Below are 11,476 nucleotides of genomic sequence, written 5' to 3'. Positions count from 1 at the left end.
ACTCTAGAACTTCTTCTAGGCGATGGTTCTAATTATAAATCTTGGTCTGTCTCTATTTATAATTCTTTCATGCATATTGATACTGATTTGAGACAGATCTTTAGTAGAAGTATTTTTTCCTCTGATATTAGTAAAAAACCTTCTAATGATGAACTAAGATGTCTATCTCTCAATCACCATGCTTGCAACATCTTAGTTGACTCTCTTTCTAGAGGTGCTTATTTTGCCATCATGAGTAGTGATAGTGGTTTATTTGTTGATGCTCATGATCTATGGACTAGAATTAAAATAAAATATTCTGAGTCCAATTGTACTACTTCTACTCCCTATGTTGCTTGTGGTACTAACCTTTCAAAGGGAGAAGAAAAACGATGACAACCAAACGATGAATCCACCTCACCGACAGGTTTGTCTTCCACTAGTTATAAATGTCTTATTGCTAACAATGATAGTGGAGACGAAAGCGATGATGAGGAGGAATATGAGGATGATAGCGAGGATGAGTCTTCATCACCACAAGGTACATTTTCCTGTATTGCTTCCACTGATAATAATGACAGGGAAAATGAGACTAGCGATGTGGAAGAAGAGGATATTCGCCGGTTCTACACCCATCTCAACAAAGAAGACAAAGTGCTCTTGGTTAAGCTATTGAGGAGGAACAAGGAACAAGGCGAGACGCTTTTCAGGCTAGATGAGACTCTCATCAAAACCAACGATAGCCTAGAGAAGATGACCAAAGAACATGAGGAGCTAAAGTGCTCTCATGATAATTTGGTCCAACGGTATGAATCTGTTTTATTTGAGCAAAGAAATAATCATGATATATTATCTGATGTTGCTCAACTTAAAACTGAGAATTTTATGCTTAAGAGTCAAGTAGAAATGATAAATTTAGAAAAATTTGCTTTAAGTGAAAAATATGATATGCTATCTTATTCTCATAATGAATTAGTTGATGACCATATCATGCTTGATGTTGTTCATGAGGTTGTAATTGCGAACTTAAATTCATGTGAACCTCATTCTTGCACACGTGCGCATTTAGATACTATATCACCATGTGCTAACCCCTGTTGCTCAAAAGAAAGACAATTTTTGAATGAGCATCAAGCTGCAGGATCAAAAGAAAAGTTGCTCATCAATAAAGAAAGGAACAAGAAAGCAAACCAACTAAGGAGAAGACGCATTGCTCAACCTCCTCAAGATATCCACGGACGCGTGGTGAAGAAGCTTGAAATGGGAGAAACTGCAGCCAGTGTTAAAACCCATAAGAAGGATGTTTCTCAAGCAATAAATGAAGCAATCAACATGAACAAGGAAAAAGGTAAAGATTCAATTAGTCATGTCGTTTGCACTAATCATCTCTCTAAGTCATCCAAGAGCAAAAAGAGAAGAGGAAAAAGAAGGTGCTTCAAGTGCAATGAATTAGGTCACTTCATTGCATCTTGTCCACATAAAGACAAGGATGAAGGGATAAGGAGATGTTTTGGATGCAATGATAAGGACCATATGATCACTTCATGTCCGCTCATGAAGAATCAAAGAAGTGCACCCTCCAAGAAGACCCTCACTAAGAGAAAAGACAAACAACAAGTGTCATGTCAGGTTAAGCGACGCTTCTGCTACATGTGGGGTGAGCATGGTCATCTACCTAAGGTATGTAAGAAGGGTAAGGTTCCTAAGCAAGTAAATTTATCTCAATTTTATTCGCTTAGGAGACCCAAATCATACACTTGTGCTAGATCAGTAATGAGATTACCTAGAACTAGCACAACTGCTATTTGGGTACCAAAGGATCTTCTAGATGAACGTTATGGACCCATCCTGAGATGGATACCAAACTGTGCCAACTAGACCATGCAGGTGCCTTGAGATGGACTGGAGACCTTAGGAGAGCTTAAGATGGATAATTCAAACTCTATGCTTAAGCTGTCAATTTTATTGTCTATTTATTGACCCAAGGTTGAATTATTGTGCAATACTAATCTCATGTTCATCTTGAGTTACATAAAGTGTAGAGGTCCTCAATCATTATTGGTGAATCAAGCAAAGGACCTTGATGAAAATCTGCAACTCACTCTCCAAAGGACGATACACGTGTATCTTACGTGCATTATTTCTAATCAGCATTGCTTTTAAGTTGGATTGTCGTGCTATACCTATCCTTGGAGTAGTTATGCTTTTGAGATTGCTTGTGTTGAATATCTTTCAATTAATGATCCATGATTTCCAAAGATCATAATCATGCTTGCTCAATCGTGACTGTGTGCGTTATAGGTTATATATCTTGAATCATTCAATGGGTAGCTTTTCATTTGATATGCCCACCATGACTAACTCTCTTGGTGTATGTGGATAAACACGGATCTTTTTGTAAGTCATGCTATGTGGTTTTTAATGATTAACCTATGTGCAAGCATGATAGTTTTGTTTAGTCCATGTTCACATGATTACTTTGTTACTTTGTGTATACCAAAACAAGAAATCCATGTTGTGTCTCTAATGCACTCTCTCGAGCTATGAGGTGCATGAGCAAAAGGAGCTCTAAATTGGTGACAACAGGTGCTCTCACTCCACACTACCTAAAAGAATGAATCTCATGGCATTCAGGTAAAAGGCAAAGGTATGGAGAATGGAACTATGCAATTTCATTAAATATCTTGAAGTTTCGTTGATTGTGATCATAGCTATGTTCTTGCCTTTCAATTAGTAGTATCTTGGCTTAGGTGCTCTATGCTTTAAAATGTTGTTTCCTTTGGTGTGCCTAAGAAAATACTTCTTAATCATGGTGTGCTTAGACATTGTGCTTTATATGCATGATCTTGTCATTTTTCAATTGGTATATGTGTTGCAATGATCATCATGTGTGAAGCGTGCCTAGGTTGCTTTTAAAATGTTATATATCTTGAGGCATTCATTGTTTCCACTAGTCATAAGTTGTATTATGTCATCTATTCAATTGGTATCTTTTTGTGATGCAATTGATATATTATGCCTAGACCAATGTATGTTGTGATCCCCTCTAGTTCTGAGGACGCTAGAATGTGCAAGGTGCAAGTCATTCACATACTTGATGCACAACTTTAGGGGGAGCACACATAACTTGTGTCTTTTGAGACTAACTATTTCTTGAGTAATCCTATATAGTCTCAAGGTGGAAAAGGGAAGATGAGCAAGAAATGGAGCAATCAGGACCTGGGTACCTTCATAAGTCAAGTAATTGGTATCTAAAGTTGTGAGTAATTGCATATTTAAAGATTGCTCGTGCTCTATAATAGTTGGTGATCCTAGATGCTTATCTTTAATATCATGGAGCTATGACAGTGATGATCTTTCAATCGGTAGCCTTGGTAGTGTGCTTCAATTGGTATGTTTTGGTAATCACTAGAATAGAAGCTTCATCTTGTGCCACAATACTATAACTTGTTCTAAGTTTGGTGTCTTAGCAACAAGAAAAGGTCAGGATAAAGGATCAGCCACAAGTGTGAAGGAGCTCCCTAGAGATAAAACTTTCAAGATGGAAATCTTAAATTGATGGCAAAAGAAACTCCGCCTACTTAGATGGAAAGTACACCATAACATGGTAAAGGTACAAAAGGAGGTATTGACCTTTTGCGTATTTGTATCTTTTTTCCTCCAATGCTTGTGTTGCATATGTTTAATGTGTAAGGGGAAGTAATGTTAGTGTGTTGCATTTTACCTGCTTAATACCCTGATGTCCCTTGACATCATCCTATGTTCTTGCTTGAATATGGTTTTGGTGTTTGATGTCAAAGGGGGAGAATTTGTGCATTAAAGCTCACCTCGACCTGAGAGGAAAGCTTATCTTAAGTGTGAAGAAGGTGAAGATTAATTTTTTGTGTGCTAAAGGACCCAAAGGGGTTTCCTTGAGTTCCTTTGATCTTAAGGAAGAATGTGTTAGTTTTGTTGATAATACTTATCATATGCTTATTGTTGTATTATATGGTGATAATGCATAATTAGTGCTTCCGTTGATATGAATCAATTGGTATCTATTGTGTTTGTCTTGTAATAGATATTCATATGGTTCTGGTGCTTTAAATTGGTAACTTAATGGTGAATAGTGGTAGGTTGATATTCCAATGGTATATCCATTTAATTGGTGTTTAACTCTTATTATGTGCATTTGTGTGTTATATGCATCACAATTTAATTCTTGAGTCAATGCATCCCACAGGTGCTAAGGTGTAGTTATGCTTTGAATTAGCCTAAGTATGTGCAATTTGGCATATAAGGCCAAAGTTGAGATTTTAATGTAAGCACATATTTAGGGGGAGCATTCTATAAACTTAGAATTCAAAATTTGTGCTTTAAATCTTATTCTTGTGTAAGCTTTAATTGTGTTGGCATCAATCACCAAAAAGGGGGAGATTGAAAGCTCTCTTGTGGGTTTTGGTGTTTAGATGACAACCCAATTAAAGGACTAAAAAGTGTGCTAAGTGTTGAACAGGTGCTTAATGCAAAGCTAACAGGGTTCAACGCAAGTGAACAAGTGTGATAGTCCAAAAGACTAGATTATCTAGATAATGGACATCACAAGTAAGATGGACATTGCTTAAGTGAGACTTGATGTGCGTAATTCAGAGACAACCGATCAAGCCAAGGATGGAGGCAAGAAGAGCTTCGAAGTATCGAGTGCACGGGAGAAGGTCAAGGAGACTAGGAACCCAAAGCCAGGGGTGAAGAAGAAGACTTGCAAAGTCAAGGTTGATCGAGTTAAGAAGAGTTATGGTGCATCAAGGATCACTACATAATGACATGACTTACAACCAATGAGGTAACATCTACAATAATGTGATGTAAGTCATATAGCTCAAGATCAAGCTCTAGAAGTGAACAAGGTATGTTTCTAGACTCAGTAAATTGTTTTTGTTTACTAACATGGTTATCTAAGTGCTAGAAACAATGCCAAGAAAAGAAGAAAAGAGTTGGAGAAGATATGGCTCTGTATAGCCAAAACCAGCACCAGCCTGGCACACCGGACTGTCCGGTGGTGCACCAGACACCTGACTCGGCGGTGAACTGCCAGCTCTCGGGAATCTGCGGGGAGTCGTGGCTAAAATTCACCGGACTGTCCGGTGAGTCTGAGCCGCCCAAGCCAACGGTCGGCAGCAAAATCAGTGGGCGACGCGTGGCCTGAGCCAACGGTCAGTTAGCGCACTGAACTGTCCGGTGTGCACCGGACAGTGTCCGGTGCGCCAAGCGGTTCGAAGGCACAACGGTCGTCTTCGACAGAAAAGGAAGGAGATCAGGCACCAGACAAGCACTGTTCATGTCCGGTGGTGCACCGGACTGTCCGGTGCGCCACCCGACAAAAAGCAAGGATTGCCTTCCAAAAGGAATTCCAACGGCTCCTAGGCCCCTTGGGTCTATAAAAGGTACCCCTAGGCGCCTCCAACAATCACAGAAGTGCAGCCAACAATTGTATACATCATTTGGATCAATTCTCTCTCTCCCTCTCGTGTATATCTCTCTAGTTTGTGTAGAGGCAAAGCTATAAACCTTTAGAGAGTGGAGAAGTGCTGCTGAGAGCTAGAGCAAAGTCTTGAGCGCATTGTTACTCTGCCGAAGTGTTGTCAAGAAGACTGTAAGCAGCCACGACGTTGTTGTAACCAATATCAACATAGTGGAAGGCTCTATCTGTCATACTGACAGATCTGAGCAAACGGAGGAAGGAGTTGAAATAGACTCCAAGCCCAGGTGTGGCTAACTCCAACGAGGACTAGGCAAGCATTTCAGGCTTGGCCGAACCTCGGGATAAATCCCTGCGTCTGTGTGCTCTGCTCTGTGTTGTGTGCTGATTCTCTGTCTTTCTTACTTTTTATATCTGCACTTCAATACTTATTTGTGGTACAAGTTATATTTGAAGTGCAGGGAATTTTAAGACAGGATCTTCTATTCCACTACAACCTACTCGAAGGGTTTTTCATTCCACTGTGATCCAACCTTCAAGTAGAGTAAGAATTTAAGTTTTAAAGTGATAATTATTATTCGCCTATTCACCCCCCTCTAGGCGACATCCAGATCCTATTCCCGGGCATAGGGAACTTTTAGGAGGGAATACCCTTATCTTTTCTCAAATTCAGTCTAAATCTCGAGGGCGAGATTCCTTTAAGTGGGGTAGGTTTGTAACATCCCAAAAATCTCAACCCAAGGTTTGGAACCCTAATCTCCTAAACCCCCCTTATTTCTATTTTCTCCCTCAACTCCATCCTTAGGTCATCTCATCATATGCATACACTTGGATTGTTAGGAACACCTCACATAGATTATTCTCAACACTTAAGATTATTTAGCAAATTGTTGGTTCAAAAGAAAAGGAAATAAAAAGAAACAAAAATAGAAAATGGAAAAGTGAAATAGTAAACAGAAAAAGAAAAAGGAAAAACCCTTCCCCCCCTCGGCTGGGCTGTTTTCGGCCCAAACCGCGCCGTGCCGCGCTTCTCTCCCCCCTCTCCTCCCACGGCCCAAGCGGCCTAGCTGCACGCGCCCGCGCCGTGCCTGACAGCCCGGCCCCACCGGTCAGCGACTCCACCCATCTCCCTCTCGCGCCGCTCTCCCACTGGCAGCCCAGGCCCGCCTGTAAGGACCATCGTCCCGCCCATGCCATCACCGGCGCGTTCGCTGCCGACCACCTCTCGCCCCGTCGCTTCGCCATTAACGCTCGCACCGGCCTCAGCGACCACCCCGCCACTTTACCCGAGCCGTCCCCTCACCCCTCGCCTGCCCGAGCCATCTCGTCGCCGTTTGCTCCATCCCCGCCATCATGGCAAGCTCGTCGGCGCTCGCCGTCCCCTCCCTTCCTTCCCCCTCCTGGGCGCCTATAAAAGGGATCGCCCGAGCTCCGTTTCCTCCACACCAGCCCCGGCCATCTTCTCCACTCCTCCTTGAGCCTAATTGAGCTAGCGCCGTCGCGTTCCCCCTTCACTCCGGTGAGCTTCGTTCTCGCCTCTCTGGTAGCTTTTGGTCGAATTACTTTGGTGCTTGAGCTCCACCACACACTCACGATCGCAAGGCACCTCTCCCACCTCCTATTGCGCTTGGCTACCTCGTCGGCGACCTCACCGCCGCGAGCACCCGCCATCGCGCCGTGGACCGGCCACCCTAGGTCCCCGCCGGTCAAATTGACCCCACCCCTATGATCCCCTACCCCCGCCCGTGCCTCGCCATCGCTCCCCCGCCACAGAACCGGACCCATGGCGGAGAACCGCCACAGGATTTCACCGGTGGTCGGGCTTCGGTCGACCTCCCCCCCTCCGTCGCCCGCTCCGCGCCGTTAACCCCCCTCCTCTCGCTGACGTGTGGGCCCGCGCCATGGTGTCGTTCCCCGCCGTCTCCTCCGCTGATGGGCCGCGTGGGCCGCCTGCCGCGCTCGCGCCCGGGTGGGCCAAAATCTCCCCCCGGCCCAGCGAGCAGGAATTCCCTTTTCTTTTTTCTTTTCCCATTTCGTTTTCCCATTTTCCTATATATAATTATATGCTGATATTTTATGCACCAAAAATAGTTTAAATAAATTATAGGGCACAAAAATAATAAGAAATAAGAAATGGCACACCCCACTAAAGTCACCATGATTGATGTATTGTTCTTATTTGTGTTTGTTAGCGGAAGAGGGATCCGATCCTCCGGAATTTGTAGCTCCGGAAGAAGGGCAGGAACCCGACCCCTCCAAGATAAATCTTTTGTGCCAGGAAAGCTTCGACGAAGGCAAGTCCATCCTTCCCTTGATGCATAATTTACCTATTCTCTCTACCACTACCTAAGCTGGGACTAAGGGATGGAATCTAATTGCATGGTGAGCATGAGAGAGCCCGCATTAACAAATACCTTTTGATCACAAGATATGGGATGGGAAAAGGTGGTAACCAATGATGTTTTCAAAAGTGTGCAATGAAGGGTATTCACCCTCATCACCTGGTCAGTGGTGAAAGGGAAATGTGCCTTTGGGCCATTTCAAGTATATTTTGGTGATTAAGTATCCAACACCTATTAAGTGAGTTATTATATGCCAAATGATGAATGAAGTGCAAATCAATAAGAAGATATGATTCTAGACTTAGTACATTGGTTTCTGTGTACTAATATTGTCGGCGTTCCGAGACCGGGGGGTCCCTGAGCCGACGAGTGAATGTCGCCGCGTGCCCCAGCCCAGATGGGTCGAGCGCGAGGGCGAGCGCGAAGGGGGGAGAGCGAGGCGGCCGGAGACCGGCGTGAGAGAGGTGGGAATCCCGCGGCCTTCGTGTTCGTCCCGCGCCCAGGTCGGGTGCGCTTGCAGTAGGGGGTTACAAGCGTCCACGCGGGAGAGGGAGCGAGCGGCCTCCAGCGAGCGCCTGTCTTGTCCTCGTCCCCGCGCGGCCAACCCTCTCTAAGAGGGCCCTAGTCCTTCCTTTTATAGGCGTAAGGAGAGGATCCAGGTGTACAATGGGGGGGTGTAGCAGAGTGCTACGTGTCTAGCGGAGGAGAGCTAGCGCCCTAAGTACATGCCGTTGTGGCAGCCGGAGAGATTTTGGCACCCAGCTGGTGTGATGTCATGGCCGTTGGAGGAGCGATGGAGCCTGGCGGAGGGACAGCTGTCGGAGCGGTTGAATCCTTGCTGACGTCCTCTTGCTTCCGTAAGGGGGCTGAGAGCCGCCGTCGTTACAGAGTATGTAGGGCGCCATCATTGCCTATCTGGCGGGGTGAGCCAGATGGGACACTGGTCTTGTTCCCTGCGACCCGAGTCAGCTCAGGGTAGGGTGATGATGGTGCCTCTTGTTGACGTGGCTGGTCTACGCCCTAGGTTGGGCGATGTGGAAGCTCCTCCGAAGCCGAGGTCGAGTCTGTCTTCCGTGGCCGAGGTCGGGTCCGAGCCCCAGGTTCGGGCGAGGCGGAGATCGCCGGCTGGTGCCGGGGCAGAGTCCGAGCCCTGGGGTCGGGCGAAGCGGAGTTCGTCGTCTTCTGGGGCCGAGCCCAAGTCCGAGCCCTGGGTCAGGCGAGGCGGAGATCATCGTCTTCTGGGACTTAGCCCGAGTCCGAGCCCTGGGTCGGGCGGAGTTCGCCGTCTTCCGGGACTTAGCCCGAGTCCGAGCCCTGGGTCGGGCGGAGTTCGCCGTCTTCCGGGACTTAGCCCGAGTCCAAGCCCTGGGTCGGGCGGAGTTCGCCGTCTTCCGGGACTTAGCCCGAGTCCGAGCCCTGGGTCGGGCGAAGCGGAGCTTCCTATGGTGCCTTCGGCAGGGCCTGACTGCCTGTCAGTCTCACTCTGTTAAGTGGCACCGCAGTCGGAGTGGCGCAGGTGGCGCTGTCCTTCTGTCAGGCCGGTCAGTGGAGCGGCGAAGTGACGGCGGTCACTTCGGCTCTGCCGGCTGGGGGGCGTGCGTCAGGATAAAGGTGTCAGGCCACCTTTGCATTAAATGCTCCTGCGATTTGGTCGGTCGGTGCGGCGATTTGGTCAGGGTTGCTTCTTGGCGAAGGCAGGGCCTCGGGCGAGCCAGAAACATGTTCGCCGCTGAAGGGGGGCCTCGGGCGAGACGGAAATCCTCCGGGGTCGGCTGCCCTTGTCCGAGGCTAGGCTCGGGTGAGGCGTGATCGAGTCCCTTGACTGGACTGATCCCTGACTTAATCGCACCCATCAGGCCTTTGCAGCTTTGTGCTGATGGGGGTTACCAGCTGAGAATTAGGAGCCTTGAGGGTACCCCTAATTATGGTCCCCGACAGTAGCCCCCGAGCCTCGAAGGGAGTGTTTGCACTCGCTTGGAGGCTTTCGTCGCACTTTTTGCAAGGGGACCAGCCTTTCTCGGTTGCGCTTTGTTCCGGTGGGTGCGCGCGAGCGCACCCGCCGGGTGTCGCCCCCGAGGCCTCGGAGGAGTGGTTTCACTCCTTCGAGGTCTTACTGCCTCACGTAGTGCTTCGGCTGGTCTGGTCGTTCCCTCATGCGAGCTGGTCGTAGCCCAGGTGCACGGTCGGGTCCCAAGTTCTCGGGCTGGTATGTTGACGCTGTCAACGGTTCGGCCGGAGCCGGGTTCGCGAGAGCAGCCCCCGAGCCTCTGCACAGAGCGAGAGGGCGGTCAGGGGCAGACTCGGCTTTTTTACATACGCCCCTGCGTCGCCTTTCCGCAAGGAGGAGGGGGGAAAGCGCCATGTTGCCCTCGATGGGCGCCGAACATGGTGTCTCCGATGAGCTGCAAGCGGGTAATCCGAGTGGACGTCCGTGCCCCGTTCGTTAGGGGTCGGCTAGGGGCCCAGAGGCACGCCCAAAAGTACCTGCGGGTGATCTGCCGGACCCGGTCCCCTGGCGACGGGGTCCGAGGGCTCGATGCCTCCCTCTGATGGGATTCCGTTACAAGATCGTTCCCGCTGGTCTCGGAAATGTCCTAGGGTACCTCGGGAGCGCAGCCCGAGCCTCGGTTATGTATCGAACGTACCCATGGTCATCCCTCGCTCGGCGTCTGAGGCGGCTGTGAACCCTTCGGGGGCCAGCCTTCGAACCCCTGATCAGTAATGGGCGCGAAGCCCGAGTAGCCTGAGGCGGCCGTGGAACCCTTTCGAGGGGTCGGCCTTCGAACCTCTGACCAGTAGTGGGTGTAGGGCCCACGCGATCTGAGGCGGCTGTCGAACCCTTCCGGGGGGCCAGCCTTCGAACCTCTGATCAGTAGGGGGGCTCGGAGCCTGGTTCCTTCTCGGGGAAGGATCCTTTTCGGGGTATCCCCCTTTCCCGGTCCCTGTTGCAAGAGAGAGAAAGAGGAAAAAAGGAAAAGGATACGAAGTCGAACGACGCGGCGTACCTTTTTTGACGCGGTCATCATGGCGAAGGCGAAGCGTCGCCCGCTTCTCCTGCCAGAGGCGCCGCGTGTCCCGCCGCAGAGTTGATGCGACGGGGCGAGTAGTTCGCAGGGTAGCCGTTGCGCGTGCGTGAGCCGTTCGAGGAACGGGTCACGGGCGCGTTGTCTTCACGCCGTGAGAGAGGATTCTCTCGCTGCCCCCGGATGGGACGTAAGCTTGGCTGACGACGTGACCGCTGCACCTGCCCGCCTGCCACCGCCATTACTGCCAGCCCGTCTTCGGCCGTATTGACCGTCGTGCCAGGCTAGAGCCGCTGGGTCGTACGCTGGGTGGCCTCGAGTCGCGGTATTGGTTCCGTAGTCGAGGAGGCGCGGTGGCGGCGCAGGTGGCGGTGCAGTTACTCACACGTAGCAACCGGCGCACCGGTTGCATGACGCGTGGGCCTGGGCCTCCATGCCGGGCGTGTTGGGAGTCAGAGAAGTGCGCCCACTTGGCGCGGTTGCATGCCGCCTGCACGGCTGCCCGCCCTTTCGCCCGTTGGTCTGGGCAAAAGTGGAGAGTCGCTTGTAACCGCTGGGCGGTTGTACGCACCGCGCACGGCGGTTCGGCCTCTTCTGCTCTGAGCTGGCTTGCATGACACGTGGGACCCAGCCCCCGCGCCGTAGGGGAGGACCTTGGAGTGTGTTGGAGAAGA

This window comes from Zea mays, chromosome 5 (genome assembly GCF_902167145.1).
Source record: "Zea mays cultivar B73 chromosome 5, Zm-B73-REFERENCE-NAM-5.0, whole genome shotgun sequence".
Taxonomy (NCBI): domain Eukaryota; kingdom Viridiplantae; phylum Streptophyta; class Magnoliopsida; order Poales; family Poaceae; genus Zea; species Zea mays.
Note: the sequence above shows the minus strand (reverse complement) of the source record.